This window comes from Pogona vitticeps, chromosome 4 (assembly GCF_051106095.1).
Source record: "Pogona vitticeps strain Pit_001003342236 chromosome 4, PviZW2.1, whole genome shotgun sequence".
NCBI lineage: Eukaryota > Metazoa > Chordata > Lepidosauria > Squamata > Agamidae > Pogona > Pogona vitticeps.
Window position 1 is genome coordinate 152,013,590 of NC_135786.1, and position 24,087 is coordinate 152,037,676.

Below are 24,087 nucleotides of genomic sequence, written 5' to 3' on the forward strand. Positions count from 1 at the left end.
TTAACAATCTGGCTACAGCATTTTGGACCTGCTGATGTTTACAAACACTTTGCAAATGCAACTTCATGTAGAATGTGTTGCACTAATCCATGTAACTAAGGCATGTCTCACTGTGGCCATATCAGACAGCTTCCAGGAATAGGTGCAGCTGGTGCACTAGTTTTAATTGTTCAAATGCACTCCTGGCCATCACTGGGACACAGTCATTCAGACTTAGAGATGAACCCAGAATTACACACACACACACACCCAAGCTGAATGTCAGTGTTTTCAGAGGGAGTGAACTCCCATCTGGCCCAGGCTACATCCTTTACTCCTTGCTCTGCATTTCGATGGACCAGGAGCACCGCTACACAAGCCAAGAGTACCGCTGAGAAAGAACAACAGAAAGAACAACCCCCTTGACATAGGATGAGTGGTTTAGTCCTTTCCAAAAGCATATATGCCAATAGATGAATGAGCATATCCAGGAAGGGTGATAATGATGCTAGGCAGCAGCTTGATTATGCTAAGCAGTATCACCAAATAGGTCCTTGGATTGCAACAGGGTTAGGCCAGGGGTTCAGAATGCCATGAGCCACACTAGCGCAATATGTGAGAGAGGGCAGTGACATGAGGTTTTCTGTCTGCAGGGGCTGCTTACAGGTGTTCAGCCTGGCCACACCATCCACTGATCCCACATCAGCACTGGTGATTGCCTGATTTTTTCCCCCAAAGGGGCTAATCCATAAATTTATTTTACTCTCCTCTCCTGTTTCTTAGTTGTGATTCATATAATTAAAACAGCTTTAAAACTGTCTTTTCACAGACAAAGATGCCTTTCTCAATCATAACTACAGCTCAAGAGAGTTCATGTTACATTTGATTCTGTGTCCATGTGCAGGTTTCTCCTTGGCTGCTATTGTGGATTTGCATTTTTTTTAAATATAAAGGACAGTTATTTTGTAAACTATTCTGGATTTGTTTAAATAGAAAAGGTGGATACCAATATTTATTTGACGCAAACAAACAAGGCAGGTGGGCTTCCCCTGTGATATCTTTTAAACTGGACTTAGAACCAATACCAAATTGTAGCAGACAATGTCCTCTTTCTCTGTGTCAAATTTGGTGAAGTTTGAGCAAAGGGTTTTTCTGGAGAAGTTTTGCAAAATTTTCAAGTTATGATTTTTTTTAAAAAAAGTAAAACTGCCTCCAGAAGCAAGCAGTCTTAAACGTCCCCAGATTTAAACAGATCAAATAAATTAAAATGACCAGCCTTGCTTATCATTAAAGAAAAATGATACGCTCCACAAGTGCAAAATTATATTATATATACAGTTGACAGCTGACTTTTCATAGAGGCATGGATCTGCAGAGCTGGAGTTAGGTAAAGATAAAGGTTCCCCTTGACAATTTTGTCCCGTCGTGTCCGACTCTAGGCGGCAGTGCTCATTTCTGTTTCGAACCCATAGAGCTAGTGTTTGTCCGCAGACAATCCTCCGTGGTCACGTGGCCTACATGACTAGACATGGAACGCCATTTACCTTCCCACTGAGGTGGTACCTATTTATCTACTCACATTTTTGCATTTTGTATGCTTTCAAACTGCTAGGTTGGCAGGAGCGGGGACAAGCAATGGGGGCTCACTCCATTGCGTGGATTCAATCTTACGACTGCAGGTCTTCTGACTTTGCAGCACAGAGGCTTCAGCGGTTTAACCTGCAAAATTATGTGATAATGGAAGGGGCCTATAAGGTCATCAGGTCTAACTCTCTGCTCAGCGCAACTGAAAGTATCACTGACAGATGGTTGTCTAACTTTCTCTTTAATGCTTCCCGTGTTGGAGCTCTCACTACTGCCTGAGGAAATTGGTTCCATTGTCATACTACTCTAACAGTTAAGACAATTTTCCTGATTTTCAGCTCAAATCTGGCTTCCTGTAGCTTGAACCTATTATTATATGTCGTGCACTCTGGGATGATCAAGAAGAGATCCTGCCCCTCCTCTCTATGATAAGTATGAAAAGAGTGTTATCATATTTTCCCTCAGTCTTCTTTATGAAATTATTCATGAAACCTGTTCTAAGATGCTTCCCTTATACAGGCTTTGTTTTACCTACCAAAGTTGTAATGTTAGAATGATTCCATGAAATATTGTAAGTCTCTGAAGAAAACTGAGGCAAATCATATTTGGAAGTGAACTAGTCTCTTGTCCACAAGTCAGAGTATAATGTGAATGTATATGTGTGTACATGAGCAAGCGAGAGAGGAGATTCAAAATGACATACTATAAAATGACATACTATAAAAACATACTATATTACATAGAAATATTCTATGATGAATTTTCAGCTAAAGAATGGCTATATTTCAATATGCAAAAAGTAATAGGCAAGATTTTCTTAATTAGTTTAATGAGAAAAAATAGGAAATTATATTTTAATGGACATGTAAGAGAATGCTCTTCTGGGCATACACAATTATTTTAATGTGAAGATTCAGTTTTGGGTATGTAGCAAACAAAAAAGTCAGTCTTGTTGTTTAATTCAGCTCAAGGCAAAGCTAATTCTAACCCTTCCAATTTTTGAAATTTTAATGAAGCACCTAACTGTTGGTCTCAGGCAGTACATTAATCAACATGTAACTGTTTGCATTTAAGAACAGTTTAATGCTATTGAAGAATTCATTGGTGTTCTGCCTTCTATGATATCTAGTATACTTGTGAGCAGCACGTTTTCCTGGAAGGCCTTATTGGGTATGACTTGTAGTATGCCGAGATGGATAACAAACCAACCAAACACTCAACAACTTTTTGATCTTCCATTACATAATGCACGGTTTGCCAATTAATGGCAAATGGGTTAATGGGTTTGCTAGGTAGAAGCTTCTTATTTGTTGAGACATTAGGGCTGAAATCTTATACCAGAGTGCAGGTCTTTTTGATGCCAGAAGGGCAGCCTCTTGTGGTGTTGCAAAAAAATAGGGTTTTTTTTTGTGAAGCTATGGCAAAGTAGTACATGTACATACATCTGTGCATCAGGGAGTGACGTGGACAATGTGGATTTACTGCATTATTTCCTGCTCAAATATTATGGGTACAACTCACAGATTTCCCCCAACTGTCATGGCAATTGTTGATCAGAAGATTCTGGAAGAGGCCAATAATGTTCCTTCGTGGTCCTCCTAGCTTGTGAACATTAACAGAAAATATGCTTCCTTATTGGAAGGAGGCCTCACAGGTGTGATATTGGTAAAAGCCATGCTTCATTCTGCCCCTGCCTGGAAAGGCCCTTCCTAGACTTTTACATCATTATTACTAAGATACCATCTCTGGACAAGTTGAATGAGAATGTCAAACCAGCTGCAGACATTCTGGGGTGAAGTAGACTATCTAGGTGCATTTCTGTCAGGCTATAGCACTGGAAATGATATATAGCCTTGGTCATCCTGAATGATAACTTTCTTCATGGGAGAACTGAGCAGACAGTGAATCCATTGATTCTCCTTCAGCCTGGCTGCTGTGAATCTGCTAGCTGTTGTGAAGTTGGAGGGGGGGGCAGTACCATTTCCATATTCTCCAGTGTCCTAGGCTAAAATCAGTAAAACTAATCCCAGAACCCATGACCAGATGTTGTTCCATATATTTCCACTGAACTGGATTTATACCAATTTTGGAGTCTTTGTCAGTACACAAGCACCTATGCTCTCAAAATTGTTCACAAAACCATATGATCTCGGAAATCTGCAAATGATGGCAAAAGCCCAGTTCTTTCTTGTGAACCACAATAAATTGTTGAAACAGCAATGACAAATGTGAATGAGATTTTAGGAGAGAAGGTTCTTGTATTTTACATAGGTCTTTTTTTGTTTTTCTTTCCAGAAGGTTGATTCATGGCCCTTTCCAGCCAAAGGACTGCGAATTATAGCCTCGTGTCTCCTCTAAACTAAACTAGCATGAGATGATGGTTCAGCTGTAATTCACTGCTTGTCACTTATCATAGAAGTGTTGAATATTTCAGGCCTTCAGGGGAACTTTTACATTATGCTTGGCAAATTGCAAAGTGTCAACCAAGATAACATGTAACAGAATGGATTACCACTTGGACAAAGTCAAGAGACAAAAGATCTTTGGGAGTTACCTTGACATAGTTAAGTCTAATGACATCTTGTAAGAAAGAACAGAACAATTTAGGAATGTCTACCCGGGCAATCCTTGTTTCAGTTAATCCCACATAGTTTGAATTGAAATCAAAGGTATTTGAAAACATATATATCCTAAATATATATTAAATATATTAAAACTTTAAATATGAAGTTAGTAGAAAAGGGTTAACTGTTAACAAGCCAGAGAATCTCATTGTTTAAGTGAAAGGGGGGAAACTTTTACAGTTAAGGTGATAACTTTTCATTTAAATTTCACTGAGGGGGACTACAATAGTCTTCTCACAAAGACAGAGGAAAAATTCCATCCATTATTTTATTCCTGTCTCCCCTATCCTTGTTTTTTTAAAAGCTTTGGAGAGAAGGAAACACCGTATTTTCTATTTACTTTCAAAAATCTATTTCCCATCAACCCAGTGAAAACTCTTCTCTTGCTTCCCCATTCCATTAAAATCTCATTTATTTTACACCCTCCTCCCCCTTTAACTTTCTGATTCTTAAGCAAATCTTAGCAATAGTTCCAGGGCATAAACATTAGGTTTCCTAAGATAGACAAGAAGCGGGTATGTTGAGGAATTTAGAACACTAGAGGACCCAGTGTCCAGATGCAAAGGTTATCATGTTTGCACCATTCATTTAAAGGCCTACATCCTGCATCCAGACATGACCTACACATTCAAGGACACTTGCTACCCAGAAAAGTGTTCATCAAACACGTGTTGCCTAACACTACTTGCAAAGTAATGCAGATGTATTCAAACATAAATTCTTCTGTCCTCTTACTCCTATGCACTGGCTTGTTTATTTATTAGTTTAGTTATCACTTACCTACATAGTCTGTCTTTTCACTAACTACTTCATTTAAGTGTTTGTAAAGATATTTATTTTTCAGTAAAATGTTGAGTACTGAGGTACATAAGTGTCAAGTTTCAGTTCAGATGTGTTCAAATCCCTCCTTCCATACACAGTACCTCATGTTGAGGATATTTGTCTATGTCCTTCTATTCTGTTATATGGGAACTATGTCTCCCTCTCACATCTAAAAAGTACTTGTAATTAACTCAGACTACAATACTATATCTATTTACTAGAGCTAGAGAACATTTGATTTCCTCCTCCTCTGCCTTTCTCCTCTGGGAAATGAGCTACTTTAGGGAGAAATATGAGAGAGTCTGCCTGCAACCTTTGTTTTTTCAGTCTTTGCTGCCTTTAGCAGAAGGATGATACAGGTGGGGTGAAGAACCACTGGAGACTGTAGAAGTGGGAAGTTTGCGGGCATTAGAACTAATTTTAAGCTGCCCCCTAGTGACAACATAACATAAATAGTGCAATAGTTTCAGTTCCAAATTATCTCTAAAAAGTCAATGCATAGTTTTTTTTAACAAAATGTAAATGTAAAATTAGTTACTCTTCTGTTACCTCCAAACTAACCCCATTAGTTATCTCATTTTATTCCTAACTGCTACAGTTGATTTCTGACTCTCTGTAAATACCAATGGAAGAACTATCTAAAATATAGACCAGGGGAAGAGAGAGAATCTGAAATGGTATATTGTAATGTTTACTGCAAAAGTTGTGATGAATGTTATGCAAATACAGTGGTGCCTCGATTTACAAATTTAATCTGTTCCAGAAGATGGGCGTAAGTCGAAATGGTCATAAGTCTTTAATTATTTATTTTTAACTACTAGGAATAGGGTAGGGAATACAGAAGGTAAAAGGGAGTGGTGGGAGAGGGGGAAAAGATTTGAAGGATAGGGGAAGACAGAGTATACAATCATCCAATCTATTCATATTTCAATAAAAAAATCAACTTTCAGCTTTTTTAAACTATTTGATTACCCTCCAGCTATCAACTTACAGTTATGTTTTAGTTTAAATCTAAGTTACTCCAACACTATCAGGAAACTGAGACCATTTGTAAAATACATCCTCTCGTTCAATTTCCTTCTGCCTTGGACAGTCATTCAGCATGCCTGAAAAATCACTTCCCATATTTTTTCAGTACACTCCTCTTGTTTCTGTGTCTCTTTTTTCTTCCAATTTTTGGAAGAGAAGGATGAATCCAGGACAGTAAACCAATTTTTAACATAACATTTTCTGACTGTAGTAGCTAAATAGCTCACTGGGTAACTCTTTATCCCATCTATGTTACCTGGCATTGCACTCAATAAGCAGTTCTGGAGTTAGTACAGTTTCATTTAACTGTTGTTTAACATCTGTTAACTTCTCTTTCATCAGATCTTCTATCTGGCTGAGACATTCATTTACCTGCTGAAATCCTGTTATTATTATCTTTTGCATGTTAGTCTGCCATTCTTTATCTGATTCTTGTGCCCCTATTCCCAAATTTTGAGTTTGGGCAGACCAGGTCCCCAACATTTGATATATATATATATATTTTGGAGGCCATTTCAATCTTTCCAATGAGTAGGGTCTGTATAAATAATACTATATCCTTAATCAAAGTCACCAACCCTCCAATATCTTTCCGAAGTTTCCACTATTTTATCAACAAACCAAACCTACAATCATAAACCTCCCCTAGGTACTTCCTCCCACCCTTACACAGATATTATAGTATATAGATCAACTTTTAGCCCAACAATTTAAATTACAACCGTGGCAATATTATCAGAGTCCCACACAGTCCAGCCAAAAAGAATTCAGACTAAACAGCAGTCACAGTGGGTCAGTCTCTCCAGTAGATATCCTTATAATCTGTCAAACTCCAGTCCTGGTTTTCCTAGCTCCTCAGTCTAGTCAGTTGTCTTCTCGCTGATAGTTCACAGTCTGTTTTCTTGCTTCCAAAAGCTTATTCCTCCTTCTCCAGAAACCCAGCAAGCTTCTGTTATCAGAGTACCACACAGTCTAGAAAGAAAGATCCAGGCTAAACAGCATTCACAAAGTTTCAGTCTCTTAAAGCATGACCAGTGGTATTTCACTCTGGGATTTTTTCCAGAAACAAAAGATTTTTCCGTCTCACTGTCTCTCTTTTGGCCTTGAACCAGCCTACTGTTTAAGAATCAGTTTAATTTTTGAAGAAGCAGGCTGGTAAGCAAAACCCATCCCTCCTTATCTACTTTCAGCCAAGTATTTTCACTCTAATTTCTTTTTCATTTTACTGGGGTTGTCCATAAATCAAAGGCTTCAATTTACTTTGTTATTGTATATTTTCAACACCATATTACTTGTTCTCTTCTCCTCGGGGGTGGGTGGGAGTGAAGTTGTTCACAGCTTTCTGCCAAAATGGCTCCCGCATCCGATCTGCATTTGGGTGAATTTTCAGAGGGGAGAAATATCAGGTTGCTGCCCAATCTTCTTCCTTCTGATGCTCACCAACTGCTTCTGAGAGACCTCTCCTGATCTCCCCTTCGATCCCCCATTTCTAGAGGGACCCCAGATCAGCTTTTCCCGGGAGCTGCTGGCTGCACCACAACAAAGCTCCACCTCCAGAAATTGTTGTAAGTCAAAGCACCATTTCCCATTGAAATGCATTGAAATGTAATTAATCCATTCTGGCCACAGAAAAAAAATCATCTCCCCCCCCCAAAAAAAATCACTGCAAGACCCATTGGAAACATGATTAATCCCTACTGGTCGAAGGGGAAAAAAAGAAAAGGAAGCAGAGCATGCAAGACTGATGGAAATGGGGAAAAAGCAATACAAAAAGAAAGCAAAGCATGCAAGACAGATCAGAAATGGGGAAAAAGCAAAGCACCAACAAACAAACAAACACCCAAGACCTATCGGAAATGGGGGCAAAAAACTCCAGAAATCAACTAACCCCCCCAAGACCCACCAGAAATGGGGGGAAACTCCAAAAAGCAAACAAACCCCCCAGACCCATCAGAAATCAGGGGGAAAAAAGCAAGCAAACCTCCAAGACCCATCACAGCACAGAAACATAACCCCCCAGCCCAAAACCACGCTACAAAAATACCCAGAACAGTTTTTAAAAAGCAGAGAACAGCACCTAACTTTACCAGCAGCCTCCTCCAATCATACACTCTCTAACTGCTGGGGTGAAAGAGCTACAAAAAAGCAGCCTCATGGCCACCTACAGTTAGCAATTTGAATTTCTCGCTTTTTCCCCTGCCTTTTTCTGTTCATAACTTGAAGCTGTGGTCACAAGTAGAAGCAAAATTTTGCAGCCGGAGCTGGTTGTAACTCGAAATGGTCATAAGTAGGGGCATTTGTAAGTCGAGGCACCACTATATGTTTTAAGCTAATGCCATTATTCTTCACAGGATTTTCCCAGAGAAAATCCTTTACTTTTCAAAGATGTTGCTTCTAGCCTAAGTAAGAAAAGTTTCTTTGATAGACTGGGATTTCCAGAATATCTCAGTCAGCATAGCAAAAAACTTTTCTCTGATTTCCAGCTCACTTACCATTTGTGGCTACTGCTCTTCTTGTTGTGTGTGTTTGTTTTCTTGCTGTTACTGTTGGTTACTACTTTGAAACACTAGAGCAATTTGACCTTTGCAAACTCTGAAATAAATAGGGCAGGATCCTGTTCTGAAACACAGAGAATTAATGGCTTTGCAAGATGGAGGAAAGCACCCTCTGGAAAGCAATCATGGTTCTACACACATGTGAAAAATGGTAGTGAATACTTCCTTGTGCAAACTTCAGGAAAAAAAGGCAGATGCACAAAACATACTGCAGCACATGTGGTAAAAAGAAACAATAATTTGGCCTCCAATCCACACTTCTAGATTACTCTGTGGATTGAAATGCAATTATTTTGCAATGCATTTCTTGACTCAAAAGAAGCATTTCAGTGTGTTTACAAAATGTCTCTTTTGACAGAAATGACATTTACAGTTGACTCCTATACATGTCTGCTGACAAGGAAGACCTGTTGATTTTATTTATGCTTATTCCTAGATCAATGGATATGGGAATGCAACCTTAAAAAAGTACATTTTAAAAGAGAAAAACAATTGAAAATGCATGTTTGAATGTGCATTTAAAACCAATTGCCAATTAAAAAAAAAACCAAGCACCACTAATTAATGTGAAGGAAATGACAAAATGAATGTATAAATATATGTGAATGTAACATTAAGCACAAATTGTTTGATTTGTACAACCCTAAATACAGTGAAATAATTTCAACAGGAAGACAGTATTTTAATTTCAGTAGTGTCTATATATAAATCATTGGGATGTTGCCCCAGAAAGCAATATTTTATAGAACTAGCTCTTCTTTAAAACCTTATGCCCCACCAAATCCACCCAACCTGAACTCTCTATATAGCCTACAGCAGAAAGATAAAAGGTTGTCATGCAGATATTTCTATAAACATAGCTCAGTGGTTTGGGTATCTGGCTGCAGAGCCAGGGGTTGAGAGTTTGATTCCCCAACGTTGCCTCCTTGACAGAAGCTGGAATTCATTATCTATAAGGTCACTGCTAGTGCTGCAATTCTAAGATTATTATTCTAGGACTATCATTATTATAGCCTATTATTATAGACTATAGTGGTGTCTCACTTAGCGATTGCTCCATTGAGCAATGAAATCACTTAGCGATGGGGTTTTGGCCATCACCAGAGCGATCGCTTAGCGATGGCCCCTATGGGGAAAAATCGCTTTACGATTATCGTGGGGAAGCGATCAGCGCAAAGCCCCCATTTTCGGCCAGCTGATTGGCAGTTCCAAAATGGCCACTGGAAAACAAAATGGCCACCCGCTGTTTTGCCTAACTTTAGAGGCACCGAAAATGGCCGCCCCTATGGAGGATCTTTGCATAAGGTCAGTTTTTAAGCACATAGGAATGCATTAAAACATTTTAATGTGTTTCTATGGGCTTTTTAAAATTCCGTTTAGCGATGAAATCGCTTAGCAATGTTTTTCCTGGAACAGATTAATGTCGCTAAGCGAGGCACCACTGTATTATTATTATACAGATTCTGTGATGAACAAATAGAGCTGAATGTGCTAGTGAGCAATGTTGTCGTTCCTCCCCACGCAAATGAATAGCTTTAATCATGGCTGTCTGTGGTCACTCCTGAACTAAAAGATTGCTTAGACCCCCATTCACACACCCAGGCCAAGACTAATGTTATGGATATGGAAAGGAAAGGGTACGTGACTTGCACCGTCAACCCATTTCATCGTACATCTCCAATGTTGCCTCATTCCACTCAGCATCTTTTTGTGTTCCCTGAGTAGCAAGTGAAGTGTGCTTGTCTTCCTTTCAGTTGCAACAATTGCCTTACCTTTTTGAAGGAGGCAGGATTGCGGTCTGACCATAATCCTGAATATTCCCTAGCAGGATGAAACGAGCATGAGACTAGAAATAAGTTTGGGTAGATATGTGGCCACTTTGCCCTTACTAACATTCCCCACAATGTTAAGAATCATTTCTGAGTACTCTATTCTTGGGTAATTCTGAAATGGGTTCCCATAAGTCAGAATTGACTCAATAGCACTTACCTATACTGGTTAAATAGCTCAGTGAGTTTGGTGGGTTCAGTGGGTTCAATTCCCCACATCAGTCATCTGGCTGCAGAGCCAGAGTTGGGAGTTTGATTCTCCATGGGGCCTCCCAGAAACAGTGCCAGCCTGTGTAGCCTTGGGCAAGCTGCACAATCCCGGAGTATCACCAGAAAAGGAGGATGGTAAACTGATTCTGAGTACTCTCTACCTAATAAACCTAGGTAGTCAGTGTAAGTCAAAATTGGCTGAATGACACATGATTATTTTAAGGGCTAACACATCATCTGCTTCACCACAGCCTCACTCAGATCCTTGAGATGTCATGAGGAAAACATCCTGGTTTGCTATATATAGTGTGGTTTTTTTTAATCTTGCTTGAGACAATGGGTAGTATCATCCTTTTCTTTGTATAAAGTATTGATGTTAACAAAAAAGGGGAAAGCGGAAGGTAATTGGCAACTAGTAGTGAGGTTTGGGAGAACATTAGGAAAACATGGCCATGGCTGTTTAACCCCATTCAAAAGTCTTCCTCTGAGCAGCTACACTCCAGAATCTGAGCACTCAGCTAGTAACCTCTCTTCACAGAACAATATTTTTAGCTTCAGTGTTTCCTCCCCATGTTTCAAAAGACAAGGTCAATTGTATGATTCCCCTCATCTAGCTATTAAATTGGGTTACAAGCTGTGACCTTCTCCGCTGCTTTCATCAAGGATTGGGCACGCAATGAATTTCCTGCTGTCTCGAGCTAACAGACCATAGCTTTTAAACTTCTCATCGTGGCTGTTCTTTTTGCAGCCGATGATCTTTGCTTCTGACCCTGCAAGCTGCCTTTCATTCTCTCTCTCTCTGCTCACAGTTTCCAAATGAGAGGTAGTCTGATAGGCTTGAAAGGTGAGGCAATGTAGGTTTGCTACGAATGCAGAATTTGGCTCATTTTCCACGGAGTTTTTTTTTCTGTTCCCCCTTCTCCAGGGACCAGAGAACTTTTTATTCTGCTTCAGCTCCCAAGTCGGGCAATTTCTATCTCTCCTGCCTCCTTCGCAACACCAGAATTTCCTGAAGTATTTTATTAAGTGCAAAAGTTGGCACTGAGTGCTAAGAATGGCTTCATGGTCCCTCGTAGGGACTGGTGAGTCTTTTGTTCAGTTCGCTTTTCGAAAAAGAACTTTCCCAAATTTCTGACTTCATAAATTGGCAAAGAGGACCTGAGATTTTGAGAAGGTGGGAGACCTGAAAATGCTATATTTAACTTTGTGGTGCTGATCTTGGGTTGCTGCTGCTTCCTCTAACCAAGGTCAGGTTCCTTAACTTTAGCAGCTCCATGGGAAGCAGATCCCATTGTAGTCATGTGATATATTGTAGTCATGTGACATATTCCAGGGTATGCATTCTGACACATTTTTGAATTACTGCAACATTTCCCTAAATTTGATGTGATATGACTTGGCTGCACTTTGGTAATGGAATATTTTCCTTTGGGTTGTTTAGGTTTCTGGGGGGCTCCCTCCTTTTTAAAACTTGTTGCATCCATGTTTTGGCAACATTTCCTTGATTGGTTCAAGTTTCTCTGCTGCGTTTGTGCCTCTTGCAGCAGAGAAACTTATAGATGGGCTTTGTTTTCATTGAAGCTCTACTATGAGGTCCCCAAGAGGAAAACATGAAAGGGCTCAGGGGAAGAAGCACCAGCTGGTGGAAGGATGCGCAAATAAGTGAAGCACAGAGGCTGATGACATATCTCTCCAACTGAGACCGTGGACACACCAGCAAAACGCTTCCAAGTTCTTCCTCACTGACATTTTGCTGGTGTGACGGTCTCAGTTGGAGAGAACCTGAGATGGTTTTTGAAAAGTCAAACACCTGAGAAAAAGAAAACAATGGGTACAACCCCCCCCCCCATTTATGCATCAAGGTGCCTGCTTTGGATGCAACCAGTATTTGATTGTTTGCAGTGAACATGTACAATGTAAAAGGAAGATGAATACTCCTACATACATCATGGAAATGTATGGGAGCTGTAGCAAACAAGAATTTCTCATTGTCTGCTCTCAAATATTTAAGGCCCTAAAGATCTATGGGAATTTAGCCCCAAGGATGTGTGTCTGCCTTTCACACTTGACAGATTTACAGGAAGGACTGAAGACATTTTGCTCCATAGCTCTTTTGATTGTAATGTGTCATGCTGGCAGCTGAATCTTATTTCAGAACAGCTGTCAGCATGCTCTATCTCAGCTGAAGTCAGCTGAAGAAGAGCAGGGTTGGCTATATGAAACACACAGCTCTGTCTTCAAACTGAGAGGAATAGCTGGGGTTAGGGTATCACTGCTGCCCCATCTATATCACTGAGCATCTACTGGTTGAGGCAATTGTCCCACCTGGCCTGAAAGTAGGGCCAGCCCTCTTTATTTCCTCTGGGAGTTTGTTGCCACAGAAAGGGTGATTGCCACATATGCAATGTGTCTTTCATGGATGGGACGGCTTTGACCAGTCGAGGATACACATTACTAATGGTGGTTCACTGAGATTTTGGATTTTCGAGTACAGGCAGGAGGAGGACTGGTTCACAAATGTAGGTCTGGTATTTGATTTCTGAATTTATTTGTTATGTGTGCATTTCACCCTTCCCCCAAAGAGCCCAGAACTGCATGAATGAGGCTATGCCATTTTTCAAAAATCAGTATAATATGGTGAAGGAAACAAGATTTTGGACTGCAATTCCCAGAATCTGTTAGGAAACTATTCTGGGAGCTGCTGTGCAAAAAAAAAAAAAAATATGAATCTGCACAACTCTATTAAACATTGGTACCATAGCTACTTTCATCACTTTATTATTTAACCTTTGATGACAAATGGCTGTATATGCAACTGGATACCACTGTGTTTCTTTGCTGTAAAATAGCTGGTGGGTTCCATATGGGTTGTGTTTGACGTTTATGTTAAAGACAATTGCCTATGATTTTTCCTTGTTAACCAGGCTGAGGAGTCAAGATACAACACATGCTATATATGGCATCATGGGTTCTCAACCTATGGTATCCATATCAAAGGTAAGACATAGTCTAGATGCAACATAGTTTCTTTTACAACTGGTAATAGGAATTCCCTTATTTCGTCCTCTTGCAATTGTTATGTGTCAACTCCAATTGTCCTGCTTGCCACAGATAATCCAGCTGTGATCTTTTGATGTGCTTGTAGTAATGCTGGACACTTAGGCCAAAATCTTATCTGTTTATTTAGACATGTAAGAGCAATAGCCAGTTACCACTGTTTGAAGAGATTCCCCTTTCATGTTCCCAATTTCACACCAATTGTGATGTCAGGACTGTGACAGGTTATGTGGTAGATCATTCAAAGGAGGGCCACCAGAAGGGCAAAACACTGTCAATGTCTATTTCATGAGTGTATTTTCTCTAGTTGTCAATGCTTTTCCTAGTCCCCTCTTCTTTCTTCTCACAAGTGATAAATATAATAACAAAATGCCTGTCCATATAAAAATAACTTTTCATTGAAGAAATTCCCTCCTCCTATCACAGTGGATATCACAAAGGAGTACAACAAGGCTGTATATTGTCTCCCTGCTTATTTAACTTATATGCAGAATACATCATGTGAAAGGCAGGACTGGATGAATCCCAAGATGGAATTAAGATTTCCGGAAGAAATATCAACAACCTCAGATATGGAGATGATACCACTCTGATGGCAGAAAGTGAGGAGGAATTAAAGAACCTCTTAATGAGGGTGAAAGAAGAGAGCACAAAAAATGGTATGAAGCTCAACATCAAAAAAAAAAAAAAAAAAACTAAGATCATGGCCACTGGGCCCATCACCTGCTGGTAAATAGAAGGGGAAGATATGGAGGCAGTGACAGATTTTACTTTCTTGGGCTCCATGATCACTGCAAATGGTGATAGCCACAAAATTAAAAGATGCCTGCTTCTTGGGAGAAAAACGATGACAAACCTAGACAGCATCTTAAAAAGCAGAGACATCACCTTGCCGACAAAGGTCCACATAGTCAAAAGCTATGGTTCTTCCAATAGCGATGTATGAAAATGAGAGCTGGGCCATAAAGAAGGCTGACCACCAAAGAATTGATGCTTTTAAACTGTGTTGCTGGAGGAGACTCTTGAGAGTCCCCTGGACTTCAAGGAGAACAAACTTATCCATTCTAAAGGAAATCAACCCTGAGTGCTCACTGGAAGGACAGATCCTGAAGCTGAGGCTTCAATACTTTGGCCATCTCATGAAAAGAGAAGACTCCCTGGAAAAGACTCTGATGTTGGGAAAGTGTGAGGGCAAGAGGAGAAGGGGATGACAGAGGATGAGATGGCTGGACAGTGTCATTGAAATGACCAACATGAATTTGACCAAACTCCAGGAGCCAGTGGAAAAAAATCACAGCAGATAGATTTCGGCTATTTGATGCAGTAATTCATGGGATGTAAAATACTGATGTTTAAGAAGCACTGCTTTATAACATAATGGCACTTAACAAATCAATTTCACAATACTTCATATGAATATGACATTTCTGACTTCAATGTTTTTATTTACTTTCTTCCAGAAAAAAATGTTCCTGCCTCAAATAGGAAAGCCATATTTTGTAGATTACATACGCAGCTACACAAAAATTACCTATCTTGTGACAACAGTCCAATAGATTTCTATATAATGAGGTTTGTTATTTCTATCATTGGTGCCATCATCACAACTATGAGCCGCACAAAAGAGTGGAGCACTATGGGTGTTCTTTCAAATACAGAAGTCCTTGAAGTGTCAAAATTTGTATGTGAAATGAAATATCACTTCACAATGGAATTTGTGCATCCATGATACTCCCTAATTGCTCTTGTATAAGGTCTGACTGAGAGGCATTCAGTTAGCAAAACCAAGGATGGACAGCCAATGTTGAAAGAGTCAGTTATTCTCTTCCTGTAGGCTTGTGGCGCAGTGGTTAAACCGCTGTACTGCAGCTAAAACTGTGCTCACGACCTGGGGTTCAATCCCAGGTAGCCTGCTCAAGGTTGACTCAGCCTTCTATCCTTCTGAGGTCGGTAAAATGAGTACCCAGTTCGCTGGGGAGGCAATGTGTAGCCTGCATAATTAACTTGTAAACCACCCAGAGAGTGCTTGAAGCACTATGGGGCGGTATATAAGCAGCACATTTTGCTTTGCTTCCTTAGCAGGATTATTAATATAAAGCAACGTTTGGAAATCCGCCTTGTAAAGAGTTAAGCTGAACTAAGTTTTTGGTATTTGAGTGTACAAATCACTGATTGGTTGATCTTTCTGGAAGCCCCAGACACTGTTACACAAGTCTTGGTTAACCTACTTCTTACCTGAATAATAATTATGTCCAAAAATAATTTTGAAATGATTCATTAGGTACCATTTAGAAGGATTGCCAGCTGGAATACCATGGCTTAAGGGAGCCGAAATGCTCCTTAATGCAGTTTCCCTCCTCAGAGAGCCATAACTTCTACATTTATATAGCACCTTCTGTCCCTGAGAAACCTAAAGCACTCTGCAGACATCAATAAATTATACATTCAGAGGAATTACCCTGACCACTTGTGAAAAGTGGGACTAAAGCCACTTAATATCAAAGGGATATGACATGTTTCATTTTCTCATTGCCATCTTTCTGAAAGAGGGGGAGGTAGAGGTGGAGGAAAGAGAGGAGTCTTACCTCTTGTCTTTTTTAGCACTCAGAATGGATTTTCTTTTCTGCCAGCATGCACGTTCATATTACTGTTTACCTGTTGCCAAGAGTGTGAAATGTGTGGTATGAGGGTGGAACGAGGTGCCAGGCAAATTACAGGTTGCTAACCTTGGAGAAAGGATGGAATCGTTAAGTGCATGGTGCAAAGTTTGTGGATTAAAAACAAATCATTGTCATTGCAGCCGAAGTGCATCAACTCTGAAACATAAACAGGGATTGTCAGCTGATGGGTGAATTTATAAACCAGCCAAGTAAATTGTTGGAGGCTTGTGGGAGAAGCCAGAGAAATGCCTGCTGTTAAAAAAGAAAGGTGGAAGATGGTGACTGAAATAAATGTCCCATGTAAAATCATTGCCAACAACCCCTATGCCACACATATGTTGCACAAGCTATCTTCAGACATTATTGCAACGAGCGTTTTCCTACTGTGGTTCCACAACATTGACTCATGGTAAATGCTCAGCAAATTGAGACTGAAACATGGGCTAAATCAGTGATTCTCAACATTTGGTAATACAGGCGTTCTTGGACTGCAACTCTGAGAAACCCCAGCCAACACAGCTGGTGGTGAAGGCTTCTGGGAATTATACCCCAAGAACATTTGGGTCACCTGAGGTTGGGAACCTCTGGCACAAATTGTATTACATATTGCAGAGAAGAGAATTTGACATGCAGCTGCCATTTTTTTACCTGCAGCCTTAGACTTCTGAGAATATGTGTAATTTCTCCCTCAAGTTTGTTTCACACATTACCCAAAGACAAATTGGACTTTATCATGGAAGCTAGACCTAACAGCCATAGACTGTTGCAGGTCCCTGTGTAAGTGTGATAATACTTTGCATTAATACTTTGCATTTTTAGTGTAATATTTAAGAGAAATCAAGTGCATGTTCAAGAGGGGTGGCAAGAAAAGTTGACTAACAAGAGTATGTGTCAGCACAACTCATCTCTTCCTGTTAATTCTGAAGTGGAAGAAGCTAAGTGCAGGAAAAGAAATGTCGCAATATATAAATGTGGAAAGTGTAGTAACTCTAAAATGTGATTTCACCCCATTTTCTTGGGAGAAAAGAAGTTCACACCCTTTAAATGCATTTTCAATGTGATTAATTATTGTTCATGAGTATTTGAACATTAAAAGCAGGCATTTTGGGATATATGTGTGAAATGTTGAGTGATCCCCAGTTATCTTTATGTGTGCTACTTCTTTCTTAGCTCTTTAGTTCAGTATTAAGATGCCTGTCCATGTTCTGTCCCATTGTGATCTCAGCTAGTTACTGTTCATGAACTCCACATTACAATAGGACCCCAATAAAGATTCCCCTTGACAATTTGTCCAGTCGTGTCCAACTCTAGAGGGCGGTGCTCTTCCCCATTTCCAAGCCATAGAGCCAGCATTTGTCTGTAGTCAATTTCTGTGGTCATGTGGCGAGCATGACTAGACATGGAATGTTATTACCTTCTCACCGTAGTGCTACCTATTTATCTACTCGCATTTATATACCGTCAAATTGCTAGGTTGGCAGGAGCTGGGACAAGCAACAGGAGCTCACTCGGCTGTGTGGATTTAAACTGCTGGTCTTCTGACCTTGCAGCCCAGAGGCTCTGGAACTGGTTCCAAGTAGAGATGGGGATATTTGTATTCATAAACAAATGTCACTATCCCCAACCCAGGAGCACCTAATGCAGGTCTGGCCCTCAGAACCCACCCATCCACTTATGTGCCACCGCACTGCCAGCCTCCCACCCTTCTTGCCAATTTCAGAAGTAGCTCCAATGTCTCTCTACCCTTCTGGCCACTCAGTAGCCATGTGGGGAGGCTTGTCCTCCTGCCCTCTGACTGGAGTGGCCAGCTGAGCCAGGAGATGACAGAGCTACTTCCGTGATTGGTGGGAAGAGCAGGAGGCTGGCAGCATGGTGACGCATAAGTGGATGGGCTGGTTCTGAAGAATGGACCTGCATTAGGTGCATCTGGGGTGAGGATATATGTATTCGTTTCTAGTTTCTAATTCCAACCCCCCCCCCGAATACTGAAAAACATGGATTATATTAGTTAATGCTATTTGTAGCATAGTTTCTTGCTCCCTCTAGTGGCCAGTTCTGGTTACTTCATCATTAAATATATATATTGGTGATTTTTCTTTTAATATTTTTAATATTTTCAGATGGTGGATAAGTGAATCAGTAGATACTGATCCTGTGGATAAGGCGGGCCTACTGTATTTACATTTGGTCAAAAATGGTCCATCTATTCCTGAAGGCAGGAACCTTAATCTAAATAGGCTTGCTTAAGATAACACATTGCCCGTCACATTTGATGCATGATGACATTGCAGAACATGAAAGAAAGACTGCCTGTTTATTTTGACATAGAGTTCTAATCCAGTACCAATATACCAGGTTTAACTTGCCTTTGTTTTCTGTTTGGTCAGTTGGGAAATTGGGCATCTTTGTTGACAAGTGTAATGTCTGAATCATGTGTATGCCTAGAAGTAGTACTGTAAGAGGAAGAAATACATGTTAGTTCTAAAATGTGATCTGGTTCTCAGTCAACTTTATGTTTCAGGGATGTAGCGAGTTGATTTCCCTCACTTTACACTTAACTTCACATTATTAAGTTCTTCATGATATTTAAAAACAAAGTTTAATTCCTTGCATTGGAATACTAAGTAAGATGTAAATGGCAGGGAGATCTGTATCTGACGTTTGCCACAATGTACCTGGGGATCTGAAAGTTTTCAGAATTATAGCTGCAAAAAGTACAAAGTGGCTATGTCCCCTGCAATACGTATTACTCAGGAAGATGGAGGAACCTGCCATTCAGAGGTTATGAGTGGTGAACAAATATGATTCACTGTTTTGTTTTGTTTTGCTTTTGCAAACCTTCAAATTCATCAGAACCTCTTAGTACACGTGGTACAATAAGTGGAGTGGGGGAAGAAGTATGGGCACCAAGGTTGACAGAGAGTTCTGGAGTACAGATGGAAAAATAGTAACTAAATCACAGAGTAATTAGCAAATCCTTTGTTTGGAATTTGGGATGGAAAATTCCAACCATGCTACAAGGGAGGATGCTACAATATACACCTCCCAGCTGACTATAACTCATCTCATACAAAAAGACTCAGGATGAACATTTGGTATGAATTTTTTAGACTCTGACCTATAATTTTTCTGCACTATCCATGAAGGGCTGGTGCCTAGCCTGAGGAAGTAGGATTTTACACATAAAAGCTTGCAACTTATGTGTGTGTTTTTTAAGTGTTTTTTTAGATAAAAATATCACCTTCCTGCTTATTTGGGCTGTCTTGGCAGGACACACCACCAAGTGGGCCACCTAAAATTTTATCTCCATCTTTGCAGTGTTTGTTTTCTTTCTTTCTTTCTTTCTTTCTTTCTTTCTTTCTTTCTTTCTTTCTTTCTTTTCTTTCTTTCTTATTACTTACTTACTTACTTACTTACTTACTTACTTACTTACTTACTTACTTACTTACTTACTTACTTACTTACTTACTTACTTACTTACTTACTTACTTACTTACTTACTTACTTACTTCTGTTGTATCTCTCTTCAAGAAACTGTTATTTTCTTGAGGCAAAGCTCTAGGTTGCACGTTGCCTTGTGTTCCCAGAAATGGGAACCACCCATGCATTGCTAGGTATAATCTGACACGTCTACACTTGCCAATGCCATTTTAGGACAGAGTTTTACTGTGGACCTTATGACTTAAACATTGGTCACATCTTTTGTCTTTCTCTTCCGCACCTTCTTTGTTTTGTGTGGGCATGTTTCAAATTGCAAGTGTAATATTTCTGTTTATGGAGCTGGCCTTGGAACATTAACAGTGAATTCTACTTTTGAGAAGTAAACCTTCCAAACTCTAGGGAGTAAACAGTGGCAATATAACTTTCTTCTGAATAAGCATAGATCACAGAATCAAATCCAGTTGGCATGGCTGTGCCTGCAGAAAGCATAGCTACACTAACTGGATTTGATGAGGTCACCCACAGGAGGAGATTTTCAGTAATAAAAGGCTTTCCCCTTCTCTCCTGCAGCTTTTCAAACTTATGAATAATCCCTTTCCTCAAGTGGAAGCTGCAGGAGATACAGGACAGGAGGGGGAAGTCTTGTATTACTAAAAATCTCCCTCTGCTGCTGATGTCATCAGCCTTTTACAGGCTTAGCTACCCCAACAACATTTCAGTCACAGAATAATAAAACTGCAGAACTGGAAGACACTCCAGGGGTCATCAAGCCTAACCTCTTGCCAAAGCAGGACATCCACAGCTAAAGCAGCTCTGACAGATGGCCGCCTGACCTCTATTCTTTTGCGTTGAGGCTGTTGTGGGCTTCAAATGAATCAGGGTCTTGCCAAAGAGTTTGTGCTACAATATACTGGTGTGTGAAAAGGCTTGTTGTCTTCAATACAACAGGCAGAAATCCAGTCCCTTCCTTTGCTATCTTTTTTGAACTGGAAGAAGCAGCTTCTGGGGGTTTTCTGTCTATTGTTAATGTAGGAGAGGCGTCATTGGGGAAAGGGGGGAAATTGCAACTCTACTCTGCAGAAGTAATGTAGGCAAAACCCACCAAATCTGCTGATGTAATCGCAGAGCATGGGCATTAGGATTAAAAATAATTTAAAGATATTTGATTTGACCAGTTTCCTGAGTCTATCCATGTTGACTTGAAAGTAAATCTCATTGAGTCCCATGCAGCTTACTTTGAAATAAATATCCCTAGAACTGCAGGTTCGCATTGCTTTTGAGAGCTGTGTCATCAGTACCCATCTGCCCTAAGGCTCCTCAGGGTTGTATGCCATTTTCCTACTTTTTTATAATTTTGCATCCATTTTCTCCAGCTGGCTCAGATCTGGATGCAGACCATGAGAAAGAATGAGCACCAGACTCATGAAGCAATTTGACTGCTAAAGCAATTTATGTCTGATGCTCTGCAGACCGAACAGATTGTACTGTAACACAGAGTGAGAGAGTCAGCCTAAAGCTGATCTGATAGTTATTTAAATACTTCCCTTGTGTTTTCACTACCTGCAAGGGGGAGAATGGTGTTCGAAATTTGGCGAGTCTCAGGTTGCACAATAACATGACTGACTTTGGGGATAATGTCCTTTGATCAGGATAGGACTTCCGCTTCCCCAGGCAGCCAACACTGTCAAGAATACCATTCTTACAATACAAGGGGTAGAGTCCTTGTTAGTAAATTCAATGTGTCAACTCTGTCTGTTTCACTTCACCTCTAGCATGTGGTTGCACGGGTTGGAGATCCCTCTGGTCAAAGCAATGAGGCTTATGCAAACAGAGGGAAAGGAGAAACTGCATATACAACCATGGCATATATAGTAAAATCAAACATGATTTTGGCAAAGTCAATTAAAGATTATGTGCAGTTATTAGGGATGGGAGTTTGTGATTTCTTGGACTATTAATCACATAATTCTCCATTCTGGGAGTTCTACCAGTGGGCAGACATCTTCCAGACAGCTAAACATAGTTTCACCCAAGAATCCAGTTCTTTCTCCACTGCTAGTTGGGAGCTTTCTTTCTGAACAGGAAACCAGACAGATCAAGGCCTAACTCATCCTTAAATCCTCCCAGTTGAGGTCATTATCCCATGTGAGTCACATTTAGGTATCTGTAAGATGTCTGTCCATCAAGTAGAACTCATGGAATGGATAATCATGGGATTATAATGTAAAAAACCCCAAAAATTCCATCCCTAGCAGTCATTCATCTAGGCACCAAAAAGACCCTGAGCTACACAGCTGTGGTTTGGTGATTATTTCATATGCCTTCAGACAAAATACGGAAACTTTCTTGGGCGTGTATTTTTCACTTGAATTGTTTTCCACTGCAGCTCTACTAAAAGGAAATCATCATTGTGCTCCTGCAGAACAGGTATAGCTAATTGTTAGATGTTTAATTATTCTCAAAGGCTTTCATGGCCAGGATCCGATGGCTGTTGTAGGTTTTTCAGGCTGCTTGGCCATGTTTTAGAGGTTTTTCTTCCTAATGTTTCACCAGTTTCTGTGGCTGGAGAGGACAGGAGTTGGAACTCTAAGTATTTATTTTCTTAAAATCAGTCCATGTAATGGGCATCATACTATTCCACAAAAATTCACATTGCTTTCTTTAAACACATGGAATTAATGTATAACATTAGCTAGAAGAGTAGAGCTATATTTTTCATAATTTCTCTTGACATATTTTGCTGGACCTGAAATATAATAGACCGGCTTTTTGTTGCTGTTTCCTCGGTAAATCTTCTGATTTTAATTTTTAATGCATGAGACGTGAAGATGCTCTGATTATTTTAAAGGCTGAAATGCCTTTCACATTCCTTTTTTGGACTAGAATGATTAGTAGCCTGTCAGTGTTGTAAGAGGGGCACTCAGCTGGTGCAGGGAGTCCTTAACCCTATCCAGACCAAAATGGTTTTACAGACATTCTAGAGCATTCCTGAGGCTTTTCTCTCCTCCACCACAATGCCGAAAAACAAACCATTTCTGTAGAATTGTCACTGAATAGTCCACAAGATAAGGGGCGGGTGGAGAAGAGAGATTGCCATCCTTTCCTCCCACAATAGCTGGAACTGATACTAGGCCCAAAACATAGAAAAGCTAATGGTTGTTGTGGGGTTTTTGGGCTGTTTGGCCATGCCCAAAAAACCACAACAACCATTAGATCCCGGCCGTGAAAGCCTTCGTGAATACATAGAAAAGCTACTTCCCAGGCTGCTTCTCACAGAATCTCCTGGTGAACATGGCTTTTCCAGACTCTGGCTAAGTACAGGGAATTGTGGAGCACAAAACAGGTCAGCTAAGCTGCTATAATAAGTTTCTGTTACATTTGCTTCCAGCTGTCATGATGGCAAAATAAATGAAACAAAACTTTTAGCAAAAAGGAAGGATGCTGTAAAGGCCGGCAGAAGCCATTTTATCTTGGCTGAAAACCAAGAAATCTGACTGTGGAGAAAAGCAAATGGCACCACTCAGCCAAATCAGGATATATAAACCTCCATGCCAACCAATTTATTTTGGCAACTGAGGCAAAGCAATCCCTCAAGGCGTCTAGTTGGCTGTGAAAAAAAATACAACAGTAATAAATAAATTCCAGCTTTTTCAGTCACTGAATTCCTAAATGTTTTCAAATAGGAATGCATCACTATATAGGGCTACTTCCAACAGTGGGAGAAGTCATTGCACCTCACTAGGTAGCTACCGGCCGCCTTAAGCTGGGCAGCCCCCAGCCAGTAAGGTGCTAACTTGCCACAGTCTGTTAACCTCATGGGGTACATGGGGTTTAGGGTGAAAGCTGACAAGGAGATCGATAACCCTGCACCATGCAACAATCAAAAGAAAATTTCTGTCCTATTGTTGTGCACCTGGAATGTCCGATAATGAACCCTGGTTTTTCTGATGACCTGCAGGAAAAAGACGACATGCGCAAGACAGCTATCATCAACATGGAACTGAGTAGACTGCAGATGGACGTTGTTGCCCTGCAAGAGACGAGATTGCCTGACTCGGGATCTGTCAAAGAAAAAAAAAACCTTCTCATTCTTCTGGCAGGGAAAACCATTGAGTGAGACCAGGGAATATGGTGTTTGCTTTGCGGTCAGAAATACTCTGCTGAGAACCATTGTTCCACCTACTGTGGGGAGTGAAAGAATCCAGTCTCTGCATCTCCACTCATCAGTGGGACTAGTCACCCTCATTAGTGCATAAGCACCAACAATGTCATCCACAACAGAAGTCAAAGACAAATT